The sequence below is a fragment of the Ranitomeya variabilis genome, chromosome 2 (genome assembly GCF_051348905.1).
Source record: "Ranitomeya variabilis isolate aRanVar5 chromosome 2, aRanVar5.hap1, whole genome shotgun sequence".
Classification (NCBI taxonomy): Eukaryota; Metazoa; Chordata; class Amphibia; order Anura; family Dendrobatidae; genus Ranitomeya; species Ranitomeya variabilis.
Genome location: NC_135233.1, coordinates 1063837588 through 1063863636, shown reverse-complemented (window position 1 = coordinate 1063863636; position 26049 = coordinate 1063837588). Strand labels below are relative to the sequence as shown.

The 26049-nt window shown below is 45.5% G+C and overlaps 1 pseudogene across 1 annotated transcript in view; it reads left to right on the top strand.

Annotated features, from left to right (window-relative positions):
- The first annotated feature begins 1511 nt into the window (after positions 1–1511).
- LOC143804045 (serine/threonine-protein kinase SBK1-like) overlaps positions 1512–26049 on the top strand; it is a 44576-nt pseudogene continuing 20038 nt past the window's right edge. Inside the window, exons 1-4 of the transcript XR_013220968.1 lie at positions 1512–1525; positions 2925–3094; positions 4707–4909; positions 5180–6014. The product of XR_013220968.1 is annotated as a serine/threonine-protein kinase SBK1-like (transcript). The remainder of the gene's footprint in view (positions 1526–2924; positions 3095–4706; positions 4910–5179; positions 6015–26049) is intronic.

The following is a 26049-nucleotide window of genomic DNA, read 5'->3' as shown; positions in this document are numbered from 1 at the left end:
AAAATAAAAAAATTGTGGGCTAAAAAATCATTTTTGAGAAAATAAATTTTTTATTTTCATGGCTCTGCGTTATAAACTTCTGTGAAGCACTTGGGGGTTCAAAATGCTCACCACACCTAGATTAGTTCCTTGGGAGGTCTAGTTTCCAAAATGTGGTCACTTGTGGGGGAGCTCCAATGTTTAGGCACACAGGGGCTCTCCAAACATGACATGGTGTCCGCTAATGATTGGAGCTAATTTTCCATTCAAAAAGCCAAATGGCGTGCCTTCCCTTCCGAGCCCTGCCGTGCTCCCAAATAGTGGTTTACCCCCACATATGGGGTATCATCGTACTCAAGACAAACTGGACAACAACATTTGGGTCCAATTTCTTCCTGTTACCCTTGGAATAAAAAAAAAATTCCGAGCTAAAAATAATTTTTGAGGAAAGAAAAAATATTTTTTATTTTCACGGCTCTGCGTTATAAACTTCTGTGAAGCACCTGGGGGTTTAAAGTGCTCACTATGCATCTACATAAGTTCCTTGGGGGGTCTAGTTTCCAAAATGGGGTCACTTGTGGGGGAGCTCCAATGTTTAGGCACACGAGGGCTCTCCAAACGCGACATGGTGTCCGCTAAAGATTGGAGCCAATTTGTCATTTAAAAAGTCAAATGGCGTGCCTTCCCTTCCGAGCCCTGCCGTGCACCCAAACAGTGGTTTACCCCTACATATGAGGTATCAGCGTACTCAGGACAAATTGGACAACAATGTTCGTGGTCCAGTTTCTCCTTTTACCCTTGGGAAAATAAAAAAATTGTTGCTAAAAGATCATTTTTGTGACTAAAAAGTTAAATGTTCATTTTTTACTTCCATGTTGCTTCTGCTGCTGTGAAACACCTGAAGGGTTGATAAACTTCTTGAATGTGGTTTTGAGCACCTTGAGGGGTGCAGTTTTTAGAATGGTGTCACTTTTGGGTATTTTCAGCCATATAGACCCCTCAAACTGACTTCAAATGTGAGGTGGTCCCTAAAAAAAATGGTTTTGTAAATTTTGTTGTAAAAATGAGAAATCACTGGTCAAATTTTAACCCTTGTAACTTCCTAGCAAAAAAAAAATTTGTTTCCAAAATTGTGCTGATGTAAAGTAGACATGTGGGAAATGTTATTTATTTACTATTTTGTGTCACATAACTCTCTGGTTTAACAGAATAAAAATTCAAAATTTTCGCCAAATTTCCATTTTTTTCACAAATAAACTCAGAAATTAGTGACCTAAGTTTACCACTAACATGAAGCCCAATATGTCACGAAAAAACAGTCTCAGAAACGCTAGGATCCATCGAAGCATTCCTGAGTTATTACCTCAAAGTGACACTGGTCAGAATTGCAAAAAACGGCCAGGTCATTAAGGTCAAAATAGGCTGGGTCATGAAGGGGTTAAAAGGTGAGTGCACCTACCGCATATTGTCATCCAAATTATCACTTTTATCGCCCTGTGTGTGCTCTTTCCTTAATTACAGAAAAGGATTAGATGCACAGTTCAGAGTAAGTATCACACAGGATAGGGTTAGATACCCCACCCCCGGATACTTACCTCACCACTCCGCTGCCCGCACAGCTCCTTTCTCCCTGAAAATAATGCAAAATAAATAAAAAAATATATTACAGTTAAAAAAAAAATTTTGTATTAAAAATAATTGTTTAAATAAACAATCATTTTTAATACAAAAAAAATTGCGGCAACAATCACAAGTCTGTTTTTCATTGATAGTGCCCATTACAGACTATGGGGCTGTCCATGTGTCCTTTTTTACTCTGGAACAGGACAAAAAAAGGTTGTGATATCTCAATTTTTGATGCGTTTTGTAAGACAAAAGGTCCATAAAATTAAACAGTGCTCGGATGGCGTCCATGTTTTTTGTCCAGGTATTGTCCATTTTTACTATTTAATGGGTGGGGTAAGCTTGGATATTTTTTGCCCAAGGGAAAAACAGAAACCCCTCTGACATGACAAATGTATATTCATATAGAAACGTGGGTCCAGTTTCTCTTTCATAGAAAGCAGCAGGTCGGGAAGGAGAGATGTGACTTTAGGGGGCAGAATAAATTCAGTACTGAAAATATTAACAATTTAATAGAAACAAACAATACTAAGGTAGGCACCACCCTGACACCACTGTGGCACAACCAACTTTTCAGTGTGTCTATTCACAGCTAATTCAATGACAGTTGAGTCTCCTGAATGTCCATGTTCTAGGTGACACATTCATCTGTAATTCAATGGAGGGTTTTGACATCCGATTGGCCAATGAGGAGGATGGACATCAATGCCAGGTAGCTGCCTACCTATAAAAGCCAGAAGTTCATGAGTCTTGTGGACTTATTCCTGAGAACTTCTCTGTGGAGATAGGACCTCTCTGACTGAACCATAAGAAACCGACATCATTCAACTTTTTGTAGCAGAAACCAACTTATAAACTTCACCAAAAACTCGACCCAGGTAAGATCACTCTTCAATAGTATATCCATTGGTGTTATTTATTATGAGTTTGGGGGTCTTCTTTCCAAATAACCATACAACAATTGTTCCTATTTGTAGTAACATTACATTGGTTACATATTCTATTTTTCTTGCTTTTCCTAATCCTCAAAAATATATAAAGTAGTCTCTAGATACAAACACTTCTGTATTATCATAGAACTATTTCGCTTTATTCTAATTTTGACCTTTTCTGTAATTATAATGGCTTTATGGAAAAGTTGCTGACAACCAATATGCTAATTAAGATATTTTTTTTTACCAGCGTTGTCAACCATCCTTTCCCTGACTGGCACATCTTTCTGTTCATGATTGGTTTCTAAATTATTATAGCTGACCAAAGAACTGAGGATTGTGATCACCACATGATGTTGTATTAATTGTATTCCTTATATTTTCCTGTAGAGTCGTACTGAGCTTCTATTGGAAAGCACAAAGAATCACCAACTTTCAAGCAGCAATGGCCGCCTTCCAAATCTTGGAACTTCTGGAGATTTCTGAATGCTACAATGTCATCAAGGAGCTGGGCCAAGGGTCATATGGAAAAGTTCTACTGGCACAGACCAAACTTACAGGTAAGTGAACAAGGCAAAAACAAAGATGGTCATTTATGAACATTAATGGCATAAGTGGTAATTTATATACATGTATAGTAATTTAATAATCTCTAATTGACAATGGAGATGAGATATTTATATGTAGGTCCGCATGATTTTAGTAACATCAGCTGGAAAAATCCCCATACACATAGGAGCAAAATCATCCAAACCTGCCAAATTTGACAAATTTTAATCAATATCGAATGTGTCTAGTTGGTTTAAATGGGGATCATATGACAATAGGGAGGTCAGGAGAAATAGGTGTTGGCCAAATGTTACCTTCATAACTGCCAGTATGTGGGGCTTTATTTCTTCTGTGTATCAGTATCTGATTGTCATCAGTTTTCATCACATTCAGCTGGATCTGCCAATGGCCTGGAGACAGATATCCATGTGTATGGCCAACTTTACTCTCATGTCATCTAAATGTCAATAGGCTGCACCATCCATTGTGTAAATGACAGAAGACATTGAGAGACAAAAGGATTAAGAAGTTGGAGTTCAGTCTCTGTCCTTTTTTTCTCACTGGAGATAGATGGCTGAAAGATGAATCAGACAGTGGCCCTTTCATAGAGAACCCAAAAATGCTTTTGAGAGTTTAATGTTAGACAGGGGCTGCCAAAAATATCTCCAAGGAGGAAAAAAAATATCATGAGATCTAACTCCAACTGCTCAATCTTATTCCCACAGCTGAGCCTAACGTGTCTATGTACTGGTGAGTTTGGAGAGGTGACTGCCAGCAAATTGATAGATCTTGTGTGTATTCATCAAGATAGTGACATTTAGGTTAAAAAAAAAAAACAAAACTGTATTCAGTTTCTATCTTTCTGTTCCCTGATATCTGTCTGAGAGTTGGAAGGACCCGAAGCACATCAGATATTCAGCCTGATCTGCCAAAATTGGCTGGTTCGGTCAACTTTGTTCTAATGTTCATGGCAGCCTTTAGGTACCGTCACACTCAGCAACTTTGCAAAGAGAACGACAACAATCCGTGATGTTGCAGCGTCCTGGATAGCGATCTCGTTGTGTTTGACACGCAGCAGCGATCTGGATCCCGCTGTGCCATCGCTGGTCAGAGCTAGAAGTCCAGAACTTTATTTCGTCGCCAGGTCGGCATGTATCGTCACGTTTAACATCAAAAGCAACGACGCCAGCAACGAGCATAGGTGGCTTCACAGCGTCTCCTTCTAGCCAGTCGGTACACTCCGGCTGTTTGACATGGAGCTAACAACCAGCGAGAATGAGAAGTGAGTCGCCGTTACGTCACTGGATCGCTCCTGCATCGTTCTGGAGTTGCTGTGTTTGACATCTCTACAGCGACCTAAACAGCGACGCTCCAGCGATCTAGTTTAGGTCGGCTCGTTGTCTATATTGCCGCAGCGTCGCTGAGTGTGACGGTACCTTTAGTCTGTGACTCCCGGACTTTCTTCTAAAGTAATTGTTTTGTTTTATCAAATTTGTATGTAAATTTGAAATAAAAAGGGGATAAGTAGACGTCAAACACATGTGGCATTATTTTTATAGTAGTAAACTTGGGATTGAACTCGTGTTATAAATTTTTTTCTTTATTTGTGTATTATTTTTCTAGGACAACCACTGGCCATGAAATTGGTGAGGAAGGACAGAACTCAACTGCAAACTTTTCTGATGGAGCTGTCATTGTCAATCACCCTCTCTGACCACCCGAACATTATTGACAAATATCCCATCTTTATTGGCACGATGGACCACTATGTGCTGACTCAGGAGTTGGCAATGGCGGGAACCTTGGATGATATTATCCAAAGTGAGGTAAGAAAGACCAACTCCAGATGTTCTCTTACAATACATCCATACTTTCTATATACCCCCATAAATAATAGCCAGTTAGCTAACTAATGTGTGTGGGGGTCTTTGGGAATACAATAAGCCTTTCAAACGGTGGAATAGGCATTTATTAGAATACACTTTTTGATGCAACATGACCATCACAGCATCAGTTTTACCTACTGCAGCATCCACTGTCTGAACAACAGCTAAGGGACTACATAAGCAAATGTCATACTGATTTGTTTTCTGCAGGTTGGAATTCCCGAGGAGGCAGTCAAGAGGTGCGCATTGCAGATATCTTGGGCTCTTGACTATTTGCATGCTAGAGGGTTGGTGCACAGGGACCTGAAGCCGGACAATGTGTTGCTGATGGACAAGGACTGTTATCAAATCAAGCTGAGTGACTTTGGCTTGACCCAACCAGTGGGAACCTATGTGTCGTCCATGTCACATATTATTCCGTACATGGCTCCAGAGTTGTGTGAATTGAAAGAAGGAGAATATTTAATCTTGAGCCCTGCTATAGATACTTGGGCTTTTGGGGTTCTTTTTGTTATTTCAACTGGATATTTCCCCTGGCTGGAAGCAATTGAGACGGACACAATGTACCAAGTGTACATCAACTGGAAGAAAAGTCCAGACCGGGCTCCTCCACCTGCTCATTGGGAGAGGTTTACAAGAGAAGCCATAACAATGTTTGGCAATCTCCTTGGACAATGTCCATCTTCTCTTCATCCAATTCTGTCTTCGATTACCTCAATTTTCCCTGGAAAATAAACATCTTGGAGTATGGCACCAACTTGGAGGTTCAGGAGGAAGATTTGGTAATATAAGTTGTGGAGGACAGCCAATAGCTTCAGTTTATGATGAAACAGAACCAAGAAAACAGCACATTGGATTGTAAACCTGCTCCAAGACAATCATATTGATCCATGCTGAAAGCATCACACTGACTCTTAGATCCAAAGTGGATAGTTCAAAAGGCTTCATGGAAGGACATCACAGGGCGATCATTCTAACCTGATGCTTGTGGCCGAAACTCCGGAGGGGACCACAATTATGAGAAGCAAAAGAAGCTTTGCAAAGTGTGAGTATTGCATGATACACTTGTAATTTTTAATATAATGGGTGATTATCATAGAATTTAAAATATTTCACAGAAAACTCATCCTACTGAAGTCTGTTCGCAAATTTATACAAATATTGTAGAATGCAAGATGGCTATGGATTACGACTTGGGTTTCCATTAAATTACGAAGAATAAAAATCATCAGTAAACTTTAAAGGCTATTTCCCTTATCACTTCACAACCTACATTTTAGGGTGGGTTTACTTGTCCAGTATTCATCCATTTGAAACATATCTGTATTTTTTCACGCATCTGCTGCAAATGGAAGAAAAAAATATTAAAGGACCCTTTTTTTAAAGGATCCTGTTTAGCTATGAGCAAGTATACTCGTTGCTCGGGTTTTCCGAGCACGCTCGGGTGGTCACTGAGTATGTGTGACTGCTCAGAGATTTAGGTTTTTTTAATGCAGCTGCATGATTTACAGCTGCTAGCCAGCCTGAGTACATGTGGTGGTTGCCTGTTTGCTAGGGAATCCCCCACATGTAATCAAGCTGTCTAGTAGCCGCAAATCACACAGCTGCGGTGATGAAAACTCACAACTATTCCGAGACCACCCAAGTGTGCTCAGGAAAATCTGAGCAACAGGTATACTCGCTCATCTAATCCGGTTTCATTTTAATCAATTTTTAGAATAAATAATTTGATTATTCTTGTTTTTCCTTCTTAATTTACTGTTTAAGCGACAATTTTATCTTCAATTTTTTAACCTTATATATTTTTTTTTATTAATCCATTTATTATATATAAAGTAGGATGTGGGAAACTACATTTGTGAGGCAGCATTTGGGGTGGATAACACTCTTATAAAGCTCTGGCAAAAATTAAGAGTCCACATCATCAAAACCCTGTCAGGCCTGTTTCACATGTCAGTGGCTCCGGTACTTGTGGTGACAGTTCTCACGTACCGGAGACACTGACTCACGTAGACACATTAAAATAAATGTGTCTCTGCACATGTCAGCGTGGTTTCACGGACCGTGTGTCCGTTTGAAAAACACAGAGACATGTCAGTGTTCGTGGGAGCGCACGTATCACACGGACCCATTAAAGTCAATGGGTCCATGTAAACACGTACCGACACGGATGCTGTCCGTGTGCCGACTGAGTACCACACGGACTGTGCAGGAGACAGCGCTACAGTAAGCGCTGTCCCCTGCTTTGGGTGCTGAAGCCAGAATTCATTCCTTCTTCCCAGCAGCATTCGCTGGAGAGAAGGAATGGAAAATCATTGTTTTTTTTATTTTTTTTGTGGTTAAAATAAAGTTCCCGGCAACCTCCCCCCTCCCACCCCGTGTGCGCCTGCCCGCTGGCATTAAAATTCTCACCCAGCTCCCTCGATGCTTCCTCTCAGCGCCGCAGCTTGTCCTGTATGAGTGGTCATGTGCTGCCGCTCATTACAGTGATGAATATGCGGCTCCACCTCCCAGACTCCGGAATTATGTTTTATTGGTCGCCGCTAGGGTTGAGCGAAACGGGTCGATCATTTTCAAAAGTCGCCGACTTTTGGCTAAGTCGGCGTCTCATGAAACCCGATCCGACCCCTGTGCTTGTCGGCCATGCGGTACGCGACTTTCGCGCCAAGGTCGCGTTTCAATGACGCGAAAAGCGCCATTTCTCAGCCAATGAAGGTGAACGCAGAGTGTGGGCAGCGTGATGACATAGATCCTGGTCCCCACCATCTTAGAGAAGGGCATTGCAGTGATTGGCTTGCTGTCTGCGGCGTCACAGGGGCTATAAAGGGGCGTTCCCGCCGACCGCCATCTTACTGCTGCTGATCTGAGCTTAGGGACAGGTTGCTGCCGCTTCGTCAGAAGCAGGGAGAGCGTTAGGCAGGGTCCACTAACCACCAAACCGCTTGTGCTGCAGCGATTTCCACTGTCCAACACCACCTTCGGTGTGCAGGAACAGTGGAAGCTATTTTTTTTTTTTTTCCCCCTCAGCGCTGTAGCTCATTGGGCTGCCCTAGAAGGCTCCGTGATAGCTGTATTGCTGTGTGTACGCCACTGTGGAAACCAACTGCTTTTTTCAAAGCACATATCCTCTTGTTCCTTCCTTTCTGCACAGCTATCTTTTTTGTTTGTCCACACTTTTTATTTAATTTGTGCATCAGTCCACTCCTATTGCTGCCTGCCATACCTGGCTTACATTACTGCAGGGAGATAGTAATTGTAGGACAGTCCCTGTTTTTTTTTTGTTTTTTTTGTGGGAGATTAAGATTGGCATTTCTGCTACAGTGCCATCCCTGTGTGTGCCATCTCTCACTGAGTGGGCCATAGAAAGCCTATTTATTTTTTCCGTGATTTGTGTTCTAAATTCTACCTCAACACAAAAACACTACATCAATCAGTGGGAGAAAAATATTGGCCTCAGTCAGGGCTTGTGTGCCACTGCTATGTGTGCTATCTTTCATTCAGTGGGCTATAGAAAGCCTATTTATTTTATTTTTTTTTTTAATATTATTTGGTTTCTAAAGTCTCCCTGAAAAAAAAAAAAATACCTAAAAAAACAGTGGGAGAGTAATATTGCCCTTTCAGCTTGTGTGCCAGTCTTGACTCCTGGGTGTGCCACCTCTCTCCCTCTCATTCAGTGGGCCATAGAAAGCCTATTTATTTTTTTTTTTAAATATTATTGGGTTTCTAAAGTCTCCCTTAAAAAACAAAAAATACATAAAAAAACAGTGGGAGAGTAATATTGCCCTTTCAGCTTGTGTGCCAGTCTTGAATCCTGGGTGTGCCACCTCTCTCTCTCTCATTCAGTGGGCCATAGAAAGGCTATTTTTTTTTTTGGTTTTTTTAATATTATTTGGTTTCTAAAGTCTCCCTGAAATAAAAAAAAAACTTAAAAAAACAGTGGGAGAGTAATATTGCCCTTTCAGCTTGTGCGCCAGTCTTGACTCCTGGGTGTGCCACCTCTCTCTCTCTAATTGTGGGCCATAGAAAGCCTTTTTTTTTTTTTTTTTTAATATTATTTGGTTTCTAAAGTCTCCCTGAGAAAAAAAAATAAATAAATTAGGTGGGAGATTAATATTGACATTAGTGCTTGAGTGACAGTCCTGCGTGTGTGTCATCTCTGTGATTTTGTGCCACAGAAAACAGAGTGTGTAACATTGTGCCTGATTTTCCTTGTGGTCTCACCAACCTGTTAAGGGATATTGAAATCATACTGAAGTTATAGCTCACCGTGTAAGTTGTTTGACAGCAACAAATAAAGTTACTTTGGTTAAGATTTTAAAACAATGAGGAAGTCTGGTGCAAGAGGTCGTCGTGGGCGTTCATTGTCAGCTGGTAATGATGGTAGTGGTAGTGGAGCATCAGGTGGTCGTGGGGATAAAAATATTCCACCTAAGTCTGGAGCTGTGGAGCCAGTTTCGTCGTCAGGCTACACAAGGCCTCGAACGCTCTCTTTTCTGGGAGTAGGAAAACCGCTTTTAAAGGCGGAGCAGCAACAGCAAGTTTTGGCTTACATTGCAGACTCAGCCTCTAGCTCTTTTGCCTCCTCTTCCGAAACTGGTAAATGTAAAAGCAGCGCGTCGCTTGTGGATGTTCACGGTCAGGGACAAGTCGCTTCCTTGTCCTCCTCAGCAAAAACTACAACAAGAGAGAAGGATGCAGCAGGCGACACAACGGGTCACTCCATGGAGCTCTTTACACATACCGTCCCTGGCTTAGAAAGTGAAACATTTAACAGGCCATGCCCATTACAAGTATATTCTGACATGGAGTGCACTGATGCACAGCCACAGCCAGAGTACTATGCTGCTCCTTTGACTCAGACCACCACATTGCCCTCTCAGGGTACAGATCCACAATCAGACCCTGATGAGACTATGTTGCCCCGCCACGAACGCTATACCACCGACCGACACAGTGACACAGACGAAGTTGCACACGAGCTTGAAGAGGAGGTAATAGATGACCCAGTTATTGACCCCGATTGGCAGCCATTGGGGGAACAGGGTGCAGGCGGCAGTAGTTCAGAAGCGGAGGTGGAGGAGGGGCCGCAGCAGGCATCAACATCGCAACAGGTTCCATCTGCCGGGCCCGTATCTGGCCCAAAACGCGTGTCAAAGCCAAAACCTGTTGGAGCACAGCGTTGCCATCCGGTTAAAGCTCAGTCTGCAATCCCTGAAAAGGGATCCGAGTCTAGGAAGAGTGCAGTCTGGCATTTTTTTAAACAACATCCAACTGATCAGCGCAAAGTCATCTGTCAAAAATGTTCAACTAGCTTAAGCAGAGGTCAGAATCTGAAAAGTCTAAATACTAGTTGCATGCATAGACACTTAACCACCATGCATTTTCAAGCCTGGACTAACTACCAAACGTCCCTCAAGGTTGTAGCACCCTCGGCCAATGAAGCTAGTCAGCAACGCAACATCCCTTCCGTCACTGTAAGGCCACCATTTTCCGCACCACCGGCAGTATCTGTGCAGGTTTCTTTGCCAGCCAAAAGCAGTCAGGGTCAGGGAATCACCAGTTTTGTAGGAGGAAATATTGCATCTAGGGCACCGGCGGAAACAATACCGTCTCCAACCGTCTCTCAGTCTGCCATGTACACCGGCACACCCGAAAGTTCCACGATCTCCAGCTCTCCAGTCCAGCTCACCCTACATGAGACTCTGGTTAGAAAAAGGAAGTACTTATCCTCGCATCCGCGTACACAGTGTTTTAACGCCCACATAGCTAGACTAATCTCGTTAGAGATGATGCCCTACCGGTTAGTTGAAAGCGAAGCTTTCAAAGCCCTGATGGAGTACGCTGAACCACGATACGAGCTACCCAGTCGACACTTTTTTTCCAGAAAAGCCATCCCAGCCCTGCACCAGCATGTTAAACAGCGCATCGTCCATGCACTCAGGCAATCTGTGAGTACAAAGGTGCACCTGACTACAGATGCATGGACCAGTAGGCATGGCCAGGGACGTTATGTGTCCATCACGGCACACTGGGTGAATGTGGTGGATGCAGGGTCCACAGGCGACATCAATTTAGGGACAGTTGTGCCTAGCCCACGGTCTAGGAAACAGTTGGCTGTAGGCGTTCGCACCCCCTCCTCCTCCTCCTCCTCCTGCAGAAGCTACAGCTCTTCCACAGAACGCAGTCTGCCAACCACTCCATCGGCAGATGACACTGTTGCACACCAGTTGTCCCATTATGGGCCAGCTACTGCCAAGCGTCAGCAGGCTGTATTGGCTATGAAGTGCTTGGGCGACAACAGACACACCGCGGAAGTTCTGTCCGAGTTCTTGCAACAAGAAACGCAGTCGTGGCTGGGCACAGTAGATCTTGAGGCAGGCAAGGTAGTGAGTGATAACGGAAGGAATTTCATGGCTGCCATCTCCCTTTCCCAACTGAAACACATTCCTTGCCTGGCTCACACCTTAAACCTGGTGGTGCAGTGCTTATTGAAAACTTATCCTGGGTTCTCCGACCTGCTCCTCAAAGTGCGTGCACTTTGCTCACATATCCGACGTTCGCCTGTACACGCCAGCCGTATGCAGACCTATCAGCGGTCTTTGAACCTTCCCCAGCATCGCCTAATCATAGACGTTGCAACAAGGTGGAACTCAACACTGCACATGCTTCAGAGACTGTGCGAACAGAGGCGTGCTGTTATTTATTTGTGGGAGGATACACGGGCAGGCAGTAGGATGGCAGACATGGAGTTGTCAGGTGTGCAGTGGTCTAAGATACAAGACATGTGTCAAGTCCTTCAGTGTTTTGAGGAATGCACACGGCTGGTTAGTGCAGACAACGCCGTAATAAGCATGAGCATCCCCCTAATGCGTCTGCTGATGCAAAGTTTGATGCACATAAAGGAGCAGGCGTCTGCACCAGAGGAAGAGGAAAGCCTTGATGACAGTCAGCCATTGTCTGGTCAGGGCAGTGTACAGGACGAGGTAGCGGGCGAAGAGGAGGTGGAGGACGAGGAGGATGATGGGGATGAGTATATTTTTAATGCCGAACCTTTCCCGGGGGCACAGGAAATTGGTTGCGTGTCACGGCCGGGTTCTGGTTTTTTGAGGGACACAAGTGACGTAGATTTGCCTGCAACTGCCCCTCAACCAATCACAACCGGAGATTTGACAACTGGAACTTTGGCCCACATGGCGGATTATGCCTTACGTATCCTAAAAAGGGACACACGCATTACGAAAATGATGAACGATGACGATTACTGGTTGGCCTGCCTCCTTGATCCACGCTATAAAGGCAAATTGCAAAATATTATGCCACATGAGAACTTGGAACTAATATTAGCAACCAAACAATCAACTCTTGTTGACCGTTTGCTTCAGGCATTCCCAGCACACAGCGCACGTGATCGTTCTCACACGAGCTCCAGGGGGCAGCAGACTAGGAGTGTTAGGGGTGCACACATCAGAAGTGGCGTTGGACAGAGGGGTTTTCTGACCAGGTTGTGGAGTGACTTTGCTATGACCGCAGACAGGACAGGTACTGCTGCATCAATTGAAAGTGACAGGAGACAACATTTGTCCAGTATGGTTACTAACTATTTTTCATCCCTTATCGATGTTCTCCCTCAACCGTCATTCCCATTTGATTACTGGGCCTCCAAATTAGACACCTGGCCAGAATTGGCAGAATATGCATTGCAGGAGCTTGCTTGCCCGGCAGCAAGTGTCCTATCAGAAAGAGTATTCAGTGCTGCAGGTTCAATATTAACCAAAAAAAGGACTCGTCTGGCTACCCAAAATGTTGACGATCTAACATTCATTAAAATGAACCACAACTGGATTTCGAAATCTTTTGCCCCACCTTGCCCGGCCGACACCTAGCTTTCCTATGAAAGGCTCTTGCCTGTGAATTACTTTTCTAATGTCTAATTTGCTGCAGCTGATTGTACAGCATACGACATGTTTACACCTCCCTAAATGGCCAAACTCCCCACACGGGGCCGTGGTATCGCGACTTGGCGCAAGCACCCGTGAGACTGCTGTTTGTCTGAAGAGGTGGGTGTGCTCGCTTTTGGTTGACGGCATTGCTACTGGGTCCCTCATAGTACAATGTAGTGTCTCTGGCGGTGGTGGTGCGCACCCAACGTCAGACACACCGTTGTAACATGAGGGGCCCTGGGGCGGTCCCGCCGGCCTCTAGAGAGTTCCCCCCGTACCCCAGCTCAAAATGTGCTCTACCACATGCAAAATTATGTCGCACAGCTCCACCAATCTTTAGTCTATTCGCTGACATCATTCAATGTCTGGCACTGACAATACAAATTTGTAGACATCTATGATGCAACTTAAAGTAGTCTGTGTCTGTGTCCTATATTGGCACCATTAAATAGTTACTGCCAAATTACTATGTCAGAAACTCAGCAGATGAGCCCACCCCTGTACCTAAGTATGCCACCTTTTTTTTTGTTTTGGTTGTTTTGCGAGACATTAACATCTATTTATATTTTGGGAGTACTGGGACAGACACTCCTTGCACTACTCCTCCACTCACCACCAAGCTGCCCGTGTATCCATGTAACCGCTGTAAAACTGCCATGAGCCTATTGTTTGTTATTTTAGGCCTTTGAAGCCTGTCTGCGGTCCCTCCTTCCACTAGTCCTCCACTGGCCAGACCACTGCTGCCCGTGTACCCCTGGAACCAATTATAAAGTGCCTACAGCCAGCCCATTTTTTTATGTTAGGCCTTTGAAGCCTGTCTGCGGTCCCTCCTTCCACTAGTCCTCCACTGGCCAGACCACTGCTGCCCGTGTACCCCTGGAACCAATTATAAAGTGCCTACAGCCAGCCCATTTTTTTATGTTAGGCCTTTGAAGCCTGTCTGCGGTCCCTCCTTCCACTAGTCCTCCACTGACCAGACTACTGCTGCCCGTGTACCCCTGGAACCAATTATAAAGTGCCTACAGCCAGCCCATTTTTTTATGTTAGGCCTTTGAAGCCTGTCTGCGGTCCCTCCTTCCACTAGTCCTCCACTGGCCAGACCACTGCTGCCCGTGTACCCCTGGAACCAATTATAAAGTGCCTACAGCCAGCCCATTTTTTTATGTTAGGCCTTTGAAGCCTGTCTGCGGTCCCTCCTTCCACTAGTCCTCCACTGGCCAGACCACTGCTGCCCGTGTACCCCTGGAACCAATTATAAAGTGCCTACAGCCAGCCCATTTTTTTATGTTAGGCCTTTGAAGCCTGTCTGCGGTCCCTCCTTCCACTAGTCCTCCACTGGCCAGACCACTGCTGCCCGTGTACCCCTGGAACCAATTATAAAGTGCCTACAGCCAGCCCATTTTTTTATGTTAGGCCTTTGAAGCCTGTCTGCGGTCCCTCCTTCCACTAGTCCTCCACTGGCCAGACCACTGCTGCCCGTGTACCCCTGGAACCAATTATAAAGTGCCTACAGCCAGCCCATTTTTTTATTTTAGGCCTTTGAAGCCTGTCTGCGGTCCCTCCTTCCACTAGTCCTCCACTGACCAGACCACTGCTGCCCGTGTACCCCTGGAACCAATTATAAAGTGCCTACAGCCAGCCCATTTTTTTATGTTAGGCCTTTGAAGCCTGTCTGCGGTCCCTCCTTCCACTAGTCCTCCACTGGCCAGACCACTGCTGCCAGTGTACCCCTGGAACCAATTATAAAGTGCCTACAGCCAGCCCATTTTTTTATGTTAGGCCTTTGAAGCCTGTCTGCGGTCCCTCCTTCCACTAGTCCTCCACTGGCCAGACCACTGCTGCCCGTGTACCCCTGGAACCAATTATAAAGTGCCTACAGCCAGCCCATTTTTTTATGTTAGGCCTTTGAAGCCTGTCTGCGGTCCCTCCTTCCACTAGTCCTCCACTGACCAGACCACTGCTGCCCGTGTACCCCTGGAACCAATTATAAAGTGCCTACAGCCAGCCCATTTTTTTATGTTAGGCCTTTGAAGCCTGTCTGCGGTCCCTCCTTCCACTAGTCCTCCACTGGCCAGACCACTGCTGCCCGTGTACCCCTGGAACCAATTATAAAGTGCCTACAGCCAGCCCATTTTTTTATGTTAGGCCTTTGAAGCCTGTCTGCGGTCCCTCCTTCCACTAGTCCTCCACTGGCCAGACCACTGCTGCCCATGTACCCCTGGAACCAATTATAAAGTGCCTACAGCCAGCCCATTTTTTTATGTTAGGCCTTTGAAGCCTGTCTGCGGTCCCTCCTTCCACTAGTCCTCCACTGGCCAGACCACTGCTGCCCGTGTACCCCTGGAACCAATTATAAAGTGCCTACAGCCAGCCCATTTTTTTATGTTAGGCCTTTGAAGCCTGTCTGCGGTCCCTCCTTCCACTAGTCCTCCACTGACCAGACCACTGCTGCCCGTGTACCACTGGAACCAATTATAAAGTGCCTACAGCCAGCCCATTTTTTTATGTTAGGCCTTTGAAGCCTGTCTGCGGTCCCTCCTTCCACTAGTCCTCCACTGGCCAGACCACTGCTGCCCGTGTACCCCTGGAACCAATTATAAAGTGCCTACAGCCAGCCCATTTTTTTATGTTAGGCCTTTGAAGCCTGTCTGCGGTCCCTCCTTCCACTAGTCCTCCACTGACCAGACCACTGCTGCCCGTGTACCACTGGAACCAATTATAAAGTGCCTACAGCCAGCCCATTTTTTTATGTTAGGCCTTTGAAGCCTGTCTGCGGTCCCTCCTTCCACTAGTCCTCCACTGGCCAGACCACTGCTGCCCGTGTACCCCTGGAACCAATTATAAAGTGCCTACAGCCAGCCCATTTTTTTATGTTAGGCCTTTGAAGCCTGTCTGTGGTCCCTCCTTCCACTAGTCCTCCACTGGCCAGACCACTGCTGCCCGTGTACCCCTGGAACCAATTATAAAGTGCCTACAGCCAGCCCATTTTCTTATGTTAGGCCTTTGAAGCCTGTCTGCGGTCCCTACTTTAAATACTCCTCCACTCACCACCAAGCTGCCTGCCCGTGTATCCATGTAACCGCTGTAAAACTGCCATGAGCCTATTGTTTGTTATGTTAGGCCTTTGAAGCCTGTCTGCGGTCCCTACTTTAAATACTCCTCCACTCACCACCAAGCTGCCTGCCCGTCTATCCATGTAACCGCTGTAAAACTGCCATGAGCCTATTGTTTGTTATGTTAGGCCTTTGATAGCCTGTCTGCGGTCCTTAATTTAAATACTCCTCCACTCACCACCTAGCTGCCTGTGTATCCATGTAACCGATGTAAAACTGCCATGACTGCCTACTGTTTGTTATTTTAGGCCTTTGATAGCCTGTCTGCGGCCCCTACTTGCAATACTCCTCCACTGACCACAATGCTGCCTGGAGTGCCTGCCTGTGTATCCATGTAACCGATGTAAAACTGCCATGACTGCCTACTGTTTGTTATTTTAGGCCTTTGATAGCCTGTCTGCGGCCCCTACTTGCAATACTCCTCCACTGACCACAATGCTGCCTGGAGTGCCTGCCTGTGTATCCATGTAACCGATGTAAAACTGCCATGACTGCCTACTGTTTGTTATTTTAGGCCTTTGATAGCCTGTCTGCGGCCCCTACTTGCAATACTCCTCCACTGACCACAATGCTGCCTGGAGTGCCTGCCTGTGTATCCATGTAACCGATGTAAAACTGCCATGACTGCCTACTGTTTGGTATTTTAGGCCTTTGATAGACTGTCTGCAGCCCCTACTTGCAATACTCCTCCACTGACCACACCAATGCTGCCCGTGTACCCCTGGAACCTATTTAAAAGTTCATAGAGCCTAGTTATACATTTTATTTACTATTAATAAGGCCATGATGGACTACGCTGTACCACGCTACAAGCTAACCAGTCGACACTTCTTTTGCGAGAAAAGCCATCCCAACCCTCCACCAGCATGTAGAAGACCGCATTGTCCATGCACTCTGGCAATCTGTGAGTACAAAGGTGCACCTGACAACAGACGCATGGACCTGTAGGCATGGCCACTGAAGATTACGTGTCCATTACGGCGCAATGGGTTAATGTGGTGGATGCATGGTCCACAGGGGACAGCCTACTAAGTCTGTCTGCAGTCCCTAATTCAAATTGTCCTCCACTGTCTAAAATGGAGCTTCCACCTTCTGGCTTTCGGCCTATAGTATCAGAAATTAAACTGCATTTGGCCTTCAACTTTGGTTAGGGCCTACTAACGGCTTCTGCCCCTCCCTGGTGTTGCCCTCAACTAAATAAAGCTGAGCTTCAACCTTCTGCTCCAAATTACCATTTTAAAAAATGCAATAGGCTTTTCCGGCCTACTAAAGGTGTCTGTCTGTGTGCCCCTGCCTGGTGTTGTCCTCAACTAAATAAAGCTGAGCTTCAACCTTCCGGCTCTCATTAAGTGGTTTTAAAAAAAAAAAATGGTGGTTAGGGCCTACTAACGGCTTCTGCCCCTCCCTGGTGTTGCCCTCAACTAAATAAAGCTGAGCTTCAACCTTCTGCTCCAAATTACCATTTTAAAAAATGCAATAGGCTTTTCCGGCCTACTAAAGGTGTCTGTCTGTGTGCCCCTGCCTGGTGTTGTCCTCAACTAAATAAAGCTGAGCTTCAACCTTCCGGCTCTCATTAAGTGGTTTTAAAAAAAAAAAATGGTGGTTAGGGCCTACTAACGGCTTCTGCCCCTCCCTGGTGTTGCCCTCAACTAAATAAAGCTGAGCTTCAACCTTCTGCTCCAAATTACCATTTTAAAAAATGCAATAGGCTTTTCCGGCCTACTAAAGGTGTCTGTCTGTGTGCCCCTGCCTGGTGTTGCCCTCAACTAAATAAAGCTGAGCTTCAACCTTCTGCTCCAAATTACCATTTTAAAAAATGCAATAGGCTTTTCCGGCCTACTAAAGGTGTCTGTCTGTGTGCCCCTGCCTGGTGTTGTCCTCAACTAAATAAAGCTGAGCTTCAACCTTCTCCAAATTACCATTTTAAAAAATGCAATAGGCTTTTCCGGCCTACTAAAGGTGTCTGTCTGTGTGCCCCTGCCTGGTGTTGCCCTCAACTAAATAAAGCTGAGCTTCAACCTTCTGCTCCAAATTACCATTTTAAAAAATGCAATAGGCTTTTCCGGCCTACTAAAGGTGTCTGTCTGTGTGCCCCTGCCTGGTGTTGTCCTCAACTAAATAAAGCTGAGCTTCAACCTTCTCCAAATTACCATTTTAAAAAATGCAATAGGCTTTTCCGGCCTACTAAAGGTGTCTGTGTGCCCCTGCCTGGTGTTGCCCTCAACTAAATAAAGCTGAGCTTCAACCTTCTGCTCCAAATTACCATTTTAAAAAATGCAATAGGCTTTTCCGGCCTACTAAAGGTGTCTGTCTGTGTGCCCCTGCCTGGTGTAGTCTTTATTATGATGTCCGAGACACTACATACATGTGCATCGATTTCCGTAGCAAAAGCAATTGTTCAAAGTGTTTTGCAGACGACTTTGGTTTATAATCTGTGTTTTTAGAATTATAGCAGAATATTATGTTTCGTATCATTTCTCAAAAACCGTACGTGATAGGTAAAATCTGCAGTCATTTCTGAAATCAGCATGAAAAAAATCTATCAGGAACTCTCAAAATTGTCCAAGGGACAAAACTTTTGTAACACAGTGTTATTGTTCATGTGGGAACGGGCCCAAGGCTTCCTCTGTGCTCTGCAGCCACGGAGGACTCCTTACTTGGTAAAATAGAGAGATGTCCACATCACCTCACCAGACGCAACTGCATGAGCTAGAAAATCACCTCACACACAATACCTTAGGGTACCGTCACACAGTGCCATTTTCATCGCTACGACGGTACGATTCGTGACGTTCTAGCGATATCGTTACGATATCGCAGTGTCTGACACGCAGCAGCGATCAGGGATCCTGCTGAGAATCGTACGTCGTAGCAGATTGTATGGAACTTTCTTTCGTTGCTTGATCACCCGCTGACATCGCTGGATCGTTGTGTGTGACACCGATCCAGCGATGTGTTCGCTTGTAACCAGGGTAAACATCGGGTAACTAAGCGCAGGGCCGCGCATAGTAACCCGATGTTTACCCTGGTTACCAGCGTAAACGTAAAAAAAACCAAACAGTACATACTTACATTCCGGTGTCTGTCCTCCGGCGTCTCAGCTTCTCTGCACTGTGAGCGCCGGCCAGCCGGAAAGCGAGCACAGCGGTGACGTCTGACGTCACCACTCTGCTTTCCGGCTATGGTGCTTACACAGTGCAGAAAAGCAGAACGCCGGGGGACAGACACCGGAATGTGAGTATGTACTGTTTGTTTTTTTTACGTTTACGCTGGTAACCAGGGTAAACATCGGGTTACTAAGCGCGGCCCTGCGCTTAGTAACCCGATGTTTACCCTGGTTACCCGGGGACTTCGGCATCGCTCCAGCGCCGTGATTGCAAAGTGTGACCGCAGTCTACGACGCTGGAGCGATAATCATACGATCGCTGCGACGTCACGGATCGTGCCATCGTAGCGATGAAAATGGTACTGTGTGACGGTACCCTTACACTTTGAATTGGAAAGTAGTGAAACCCTCTTATGTATCACCCGCAGCTGTAGGGTATGAATACAATGGAGCGTCCATGTGGAGTTTACACCTCATTACCCCATGAGGGCTGGATGTTGTGGCAGCTCACATTACATTTGGGATGTGTTGCTGTTATGTTAATCTCTTCTAACATCACTTATACAATTAGCACTAACTAATCCTTCCTTACTTTGCATAATGATTTACACACACTGTCTGCATGGGGCTGTGACTGAGGGTCTATAGGTACCTTCACACGAAACGACATCGCTAGCGATCCGTGACGTTGCAGCGTCCTGGCTAGCGATATCATTTCGTTTGACACGCAGCAGCGATCAGGATCCTGCTGTGATGTCGCTAGTCGCTGAATAAAGTCCAGAACTTTATTTGGTCGTCCGATCGCTGTGTATCGTTGTGTTTGAAAGCAAAAGCAACGATACCAGCGATGTTTTACACTGGTAACCAGGGTAAACATCGGGTTACCAAGCGCAGGGCCGCGCTTAGTAACCCGATGTTTACCCTGGTTACCAGCGTAAAAGTAAAAAAAACAAACAGCACATACTTACATGCGTCCCCCAGCGTCTGCTTCCTGACACTTACTGAGCGCCGGCCCTAAAAGTGAAAGTGAAAGCACAGCGGTGACGTCACCGCTCTGCTGTTAGGGCCGGAGCTCAGTCAGTGTCAGGAAGCAGACGCCGGGGGACGCATGTAAGTATGTAGTGTTTGTTTTTTTTACTTTTACGCTGGTAACCAGGATAAACATCGGGTTACTAAGCACGGCCCTGCGCTTAGTAACCCGATGTTTACCCTGGTTACCCGGGGACCTCGGCATCGTTGGTCGCTGGAGAGCAGTCTGTGTGACAGCTCTCCAGCGATCAAACAGCGACGCTGCAGCAATCGGCATCGTTGTCGCTATCGCTGCAGCGTCGCTTCGTGTGAAGGTACCTTATGTCTGGTGGAGACCACCGCTCGTTAGTCAGTAACTGTTCACTATTAGTGGATTATGTAATAGTTAATTACAAATTACTCCTAAAACATGCCATAAGTATTTGACGGGCGAAAACCTCAAGTATCAAGTGACAGCAAAACTCAGAAACGTAGAATAAAAAAGGCGGAGAGTAGCATCAGCGATTATTGAGCAAAAAAAAAAATTGGAAATCAATGTTTTTTAGTTGGAATATTTTACTTCAGGATTCTCTACATCTGTCTTGTTGGATTAAAAAATGTATTGCTCACTGTTATCAATCACTTCTGGTCAGTTGAGACACGTTGAGGTGGTTCTAGTGGCTCCCGTCCTACAGCCATGGATTACTGTTGTGGCCCATGGACCCGGTCATGTGAATAGATTCCTACTAAGTCTAGTTATGAGTCAAACAAAAAAAAACACATTTTTTAAAAGAGCCCCCTACTCGCCGCCATATCAAGCTTTTCTTTTGATTAGTTGGTCTGTCGTTATTTCATGGTTGCAGCGTGATATACACACATCACGCCAGGCCAGATAATCAAAGACAGGAACTGTCAGGAAGGAGGCCGCTCTCAGGGCTACAGTCCAGTGGCCATTGAATAAATTCACAGGAAACTGGTCCAGAGGCCAGTAATATCTCATTTCTTTTAAAGACAGAACCTGGCAGGATGGAGGCCACTCAAGCTCCAGTCCAGTGGCCAGTGAATAAATTCACAGGAAACTGGTCCAGAAGCCAGTAATACCTCATTTCTTTTACAAAAAAAAGTAAAAAAAACGCTTTAGTCAGTTGATTATCGTATATACACATTTATATTCAGGAAGTATAAGGGTATGTTGCAACAGTCGGTAAATGCTGCGGAATCCGTAGCGGCCAGGTGTTACAGCATAGTGGATGGGATTTTATGAAATCCCATCTCCACTATGCGTGCAGAGACGCCTCTGGCTTCCCTGCATAACCAGACATGCGGCGCGTCTTTCCAGACCGCAGCATGTCAATTTATCTTGCAGAGACGCTCCATCTCCACAAGATAAATATCACAGTCCAATGTATAGGATGCGGTGATTTCGCATGGTTCAATGAACACATGCGGAATCACCGCGTGTACAAATGCCGGCAGAGCTTTGGACGGAGCGGACATGTTCTGCGTCCAAAGCACTGCTAATACTGAACATGGAAACAGCCTCACCCTCTAAAGTCACAGGATAAAGTGGCAAAGTTGTAAAGACTCCATGACACATTATGTAGTTACAGAGATTTGTGTTATCTAATTTCTGTGTCCTACAAGGAAAGAATCCGCAGGTCATTGCAACCACATGCTCTCCCGGATACATAGATAACACCAACCAGGTGCCTATTCTTAATAGATGCACTTGAATTGTCCAAATGATAATGACATTAGTAGACACTCCATCCATTCTCCATTATGGTTTTCCATGTTAGTCAGTCATCCGTGAGCAGCTCAATTAGTTCAGGCCAAAGTGTCAAAGTATCGGGTGTCCGTGGCAGGAGACTAACAAATATTTTGTAGTATTCAGACAATCCTTCCACATTATATATGGCAGAAACTTATTAAACTAAAAGGCTAATTGTAGTGTTCACCATTAGACTGGCTAGCAGGAAATTCAAGATATTTCCCCCCCCCTAGATCATTACTTAATGTGTATGATGCGAATTAGTGATGGGATCGTTCTCTCTTCAGGGGTCATGCAACATCATTTATAATTTATGTAATTAAATGTCAAAATCCACAAAAAGCATTTAACTGCCCACTAGATAAATGTAGTAGCAGCTTGGACAAAGGCGGAAGGCATTCTAGGGCATGTCCTACCACCACCGAGGAATGCTGGACGTTTCTCTGCCCAGGTTGCCTCTTACTCCACTTCCTCCACCTTCTCCTCATCCGGTCACAGTAAGACCTGCACTACCAATTTTAGCACAGCCAGGGGGGGGGAACAACAGCAGCCTATTCTGAAACTGATCTGTTTGGGTTAAAAATACCACACTGTGCAGGAGCTGACAGCAGACAGACGAGTGGTTGGTTCCGGTGAAACTCAAGCCTGGCCTTGTTGTGTGCGATAACAGGTAAAATCTCATAGCAGCTTTGGACCTAGCCTGTTTGACGCACATCCCTTGCTCATGTACTTAATTTGGTGGCGTAATGGAGTTTCAACTGCAGTAGACATGGGTGATTCACTCTGCGAAACACCACTTCACACCAATGAGCTGGCCTCCATGTGGGAGGTCTCTGCCATGTTGCACTGCTCTGAGTACTCCAACATGGCCAGCACTGATGACGCCATCATGAGCATTACTATACCACTTCTAAGCCTTCAAAAAACACTTCATGCAATGATGGATGAGGTGGTGGACCAGGATGGACAAGGCCAATTCACACAGTTATCAAGCTTCTTGTCCACACATGGCTCAGAGGGTGCATTTATGTACCAACAGTGGCCAAATACACAACTGTCCAGCCAGGGGACAGTTTTGGAGGATAAGGAGGCGGAACCATGCTAACAGCAGAGTGGTTTGCAAAGCAGCTCACTAGCATCACTGGAGCGTGGCTGGGGGATACAGAAGACCCAGCCTTTGGACAGCCTGGCACACATGAGCCAACACATGCTGCTGTGCCTGCTCAATGACCGCTGAGTTGTCTGGATTGTTACCACTGCTGAATGCTTGGTGGTCACCCTGCTGGATCACTGCTGCAAGAACAACTTGCCATCATTACTTCCTTAACTGGAGCAATATTGCAAAATTAGTGAATATGAGAACACACTGGTAGAGGCCCTACAGACTGCAATCCCACCTGAAAGCAGGGGCTCAGTTGAAGATCAAGGCAGAGTAGGAGGAATTCACCAACATAGCTGGGGCATCGCCACCACCTCAGAAGGCAGGGTTAACATGGCTGAAATGTGGCAGAACTTTCTCAGCATGCCACAACACCTGACATCAATATTTGATATGGTCCGTATTAGCAACATGTCCACATGTCTCTACGTACTAACTAATAGGTCTGGCCCATTTAACTTCTGGTCTTCAATTTGGACACATGGCCTGAGTTTGCCAGTAATCATTTGAAGGTGCTGGCCTGCCCTGCAGCAAGTGTACTGTCAGAACGTGTGTTTAGCACAACAGGGGGTGTGATTGCAGACAGGTGCATCCACCTGTCCACTGCCAATGTGGAGAAGCTCACATTCATTAAAATGAACCAGGTGCAAGTCCCACAGGACTTGTCTGTACCTTTGGCTGACTAGACAACTATGCCAGTCACACTCAGCCATTGTTATACTTTACTTGCTCTTCATTTAATTTTGGGACCTTCTCAAATTAAAAAACAAAACAAGAAAATAGAATTATTCTTACCGTTAATTCGGTTTCTAGGAACCTTCCACGACGGCATATGGAGGTTGTCTCTTTGCCCTAATGGGGAACAGGAAACACAGAGGTTAAAAGGACCTCCCACCTCCCACTTGCCAGTGACTTACAACTGAGACCATTGCACTGGTTTACCTTTAAAATCCCAGAACTAATCCAGGAATATATATCGGGTGGGAAATTAGTGCCGTCGTGGAAGGTTCCTAGAAACCGAATTAACGGTAAGAATAATTCTATTTTCTCTAGTCACCTTCCACGACGGCATATGGAGGAATACCAACTAATTTTGGCACTAGGGAGGGACAACGGCCTGGAGTACTTTGCGGCCGAAGGCTAAGTCCTTATTGGACAATACATCTAATCTGTAATGCTTAGAGAAGGTATGGAGTGAAGACTACGTAGCTGCCCTGCAAATCTGCTCCGGAGATGCGCCTGCTCTTTCTGCCCAAGAAACCGATGTGGATCTTGTTGAATGGGCTTTGATACCTACTGGAGGTAACTTGTTTTGAGCGAGATAGGCTTCCGTAATAGCCTTCTTGATCCATGTAGCGATGGTACTTTTGGCTACTTTTTTCCCTTTGTTTTGTCCTGAGAGATGGACAAACAGGTTATGATCAATTCGGAATGTACTGGTGTGGTCCAAGTATTGTAAAAGAATACGTTGAACATCCAAGGTGTTGAATCTTCTTTCTTCCGAGTTTGTTGGATTGTGGCAAAAGGTTGGTAGAAAAATCTCTTGAGAACGGTGGAAGTCAGAGATAACCTTCGGAAGAAAGGACGGATCAAGACGAAGCACAATTGAATCATCTCTTACCAGGAGATAAGGTTCTCGTGTAGACAAGGCCTGTAATTCGCCAATCCTTCTGGCTGAAGTAATGGCAACCAAGAACACGGCTTTATAGGCTAGGTTTTGTGGAGAACAAGATGATAGTGGTTCAAAGGGTGGACCTGTCAGACCCTGGAGAACTATATTGAGATCCCATGGGGGAACTATGACCTGTTTTCTAGGATTCATTCTAGTAGCCGATGTCATGAACCTTTTAATCCAGCGATGACTCGCTAAATCTTGATCAAAGACCGAGCTAAGTGCAGAGACCTGGACCTTGAGGGTACTGGGCCTGAGACCTATTTCCAAGCCTTTTTGCAAAAAGTCCAATATGATGGGTATATTAGGCTTGAGGGGGTCTGGAAGGTTAGGCAGACAGAATGAAGAAAACTTTTTCCAGATCTTGTTGTAGATGGCGTTGGTCACCGGTTTTCTCGATTTTTGTAGGGTAGCTATGACAGGAATTGATAGTCCTTTAGCTCTTAAAACCTGGGTTTCAGCAACCACGCGGCCAAGCTCCACTTCTGAGGGTCTGGGTGGAGAATGGGACCCTGAGAAAGAAGATCGTGTTTTATCGGCAACATTACTGGTCCATCCACTTGTAGTTGGGTAATTAGGTTGAACCAACTCCTTTTGGGCCACAATGGAGCTATCAGGATAGTTGGAGTCCTTTCTAGGCGTATCTTCCGTAGAACCTTGGCAAGGATGGGGATTGGCGGAAAAGCATAAGCTAGATGAAACGGCCAATCTTGGGTTAAAGCATCCAACCCCCTGGGATTGCCTCTCGGGTTCAGGGAAAAAAAGGTTTCGACCTTTGCGTTCTGGTGAGAGGCAAAGAGGTCGACGTCTGGATGACCCCATCTGTGAACCAGCATGCTGAATGTTTGGGGATCCAGGCTCCACTCGCCAGGATGGATTTCCTGGCGGCTTAGGTAGTCTGCCTGAATATTTGTAGTTCCCTTGAGGTGGATTGCCGTCAGGGATAGTAAGTGCTTTTCGGCCCAAGAAAAGATTCGAGCGGAAATTTTTATTAGACTGAGGGTTCTTGTACTGCCCTGGTGCCTGATATGGGCCACCGTGGTCATGTTGTCCGAGTATATCTGTACATGTTGACCCGAAATCTGATGACTTGCCGCTAGTAGAGTCTCTTCCACAGCCTTGAGCTCCCTGAAATTTGATGATTTCTCGGAAATTGATTGGCTCCACTGGCCCTGATAGGGGACATGGTTCACTATAGCTCCCCAGCCTCTCTTGCTGGCATCTGTTTTGATGGTGGTTAGAGGAGACTGAATCCAGCATACTCCTTTCAGAAGGTTCCTGGGCTTCATCCACCATGTTAAAGAGGCTTTC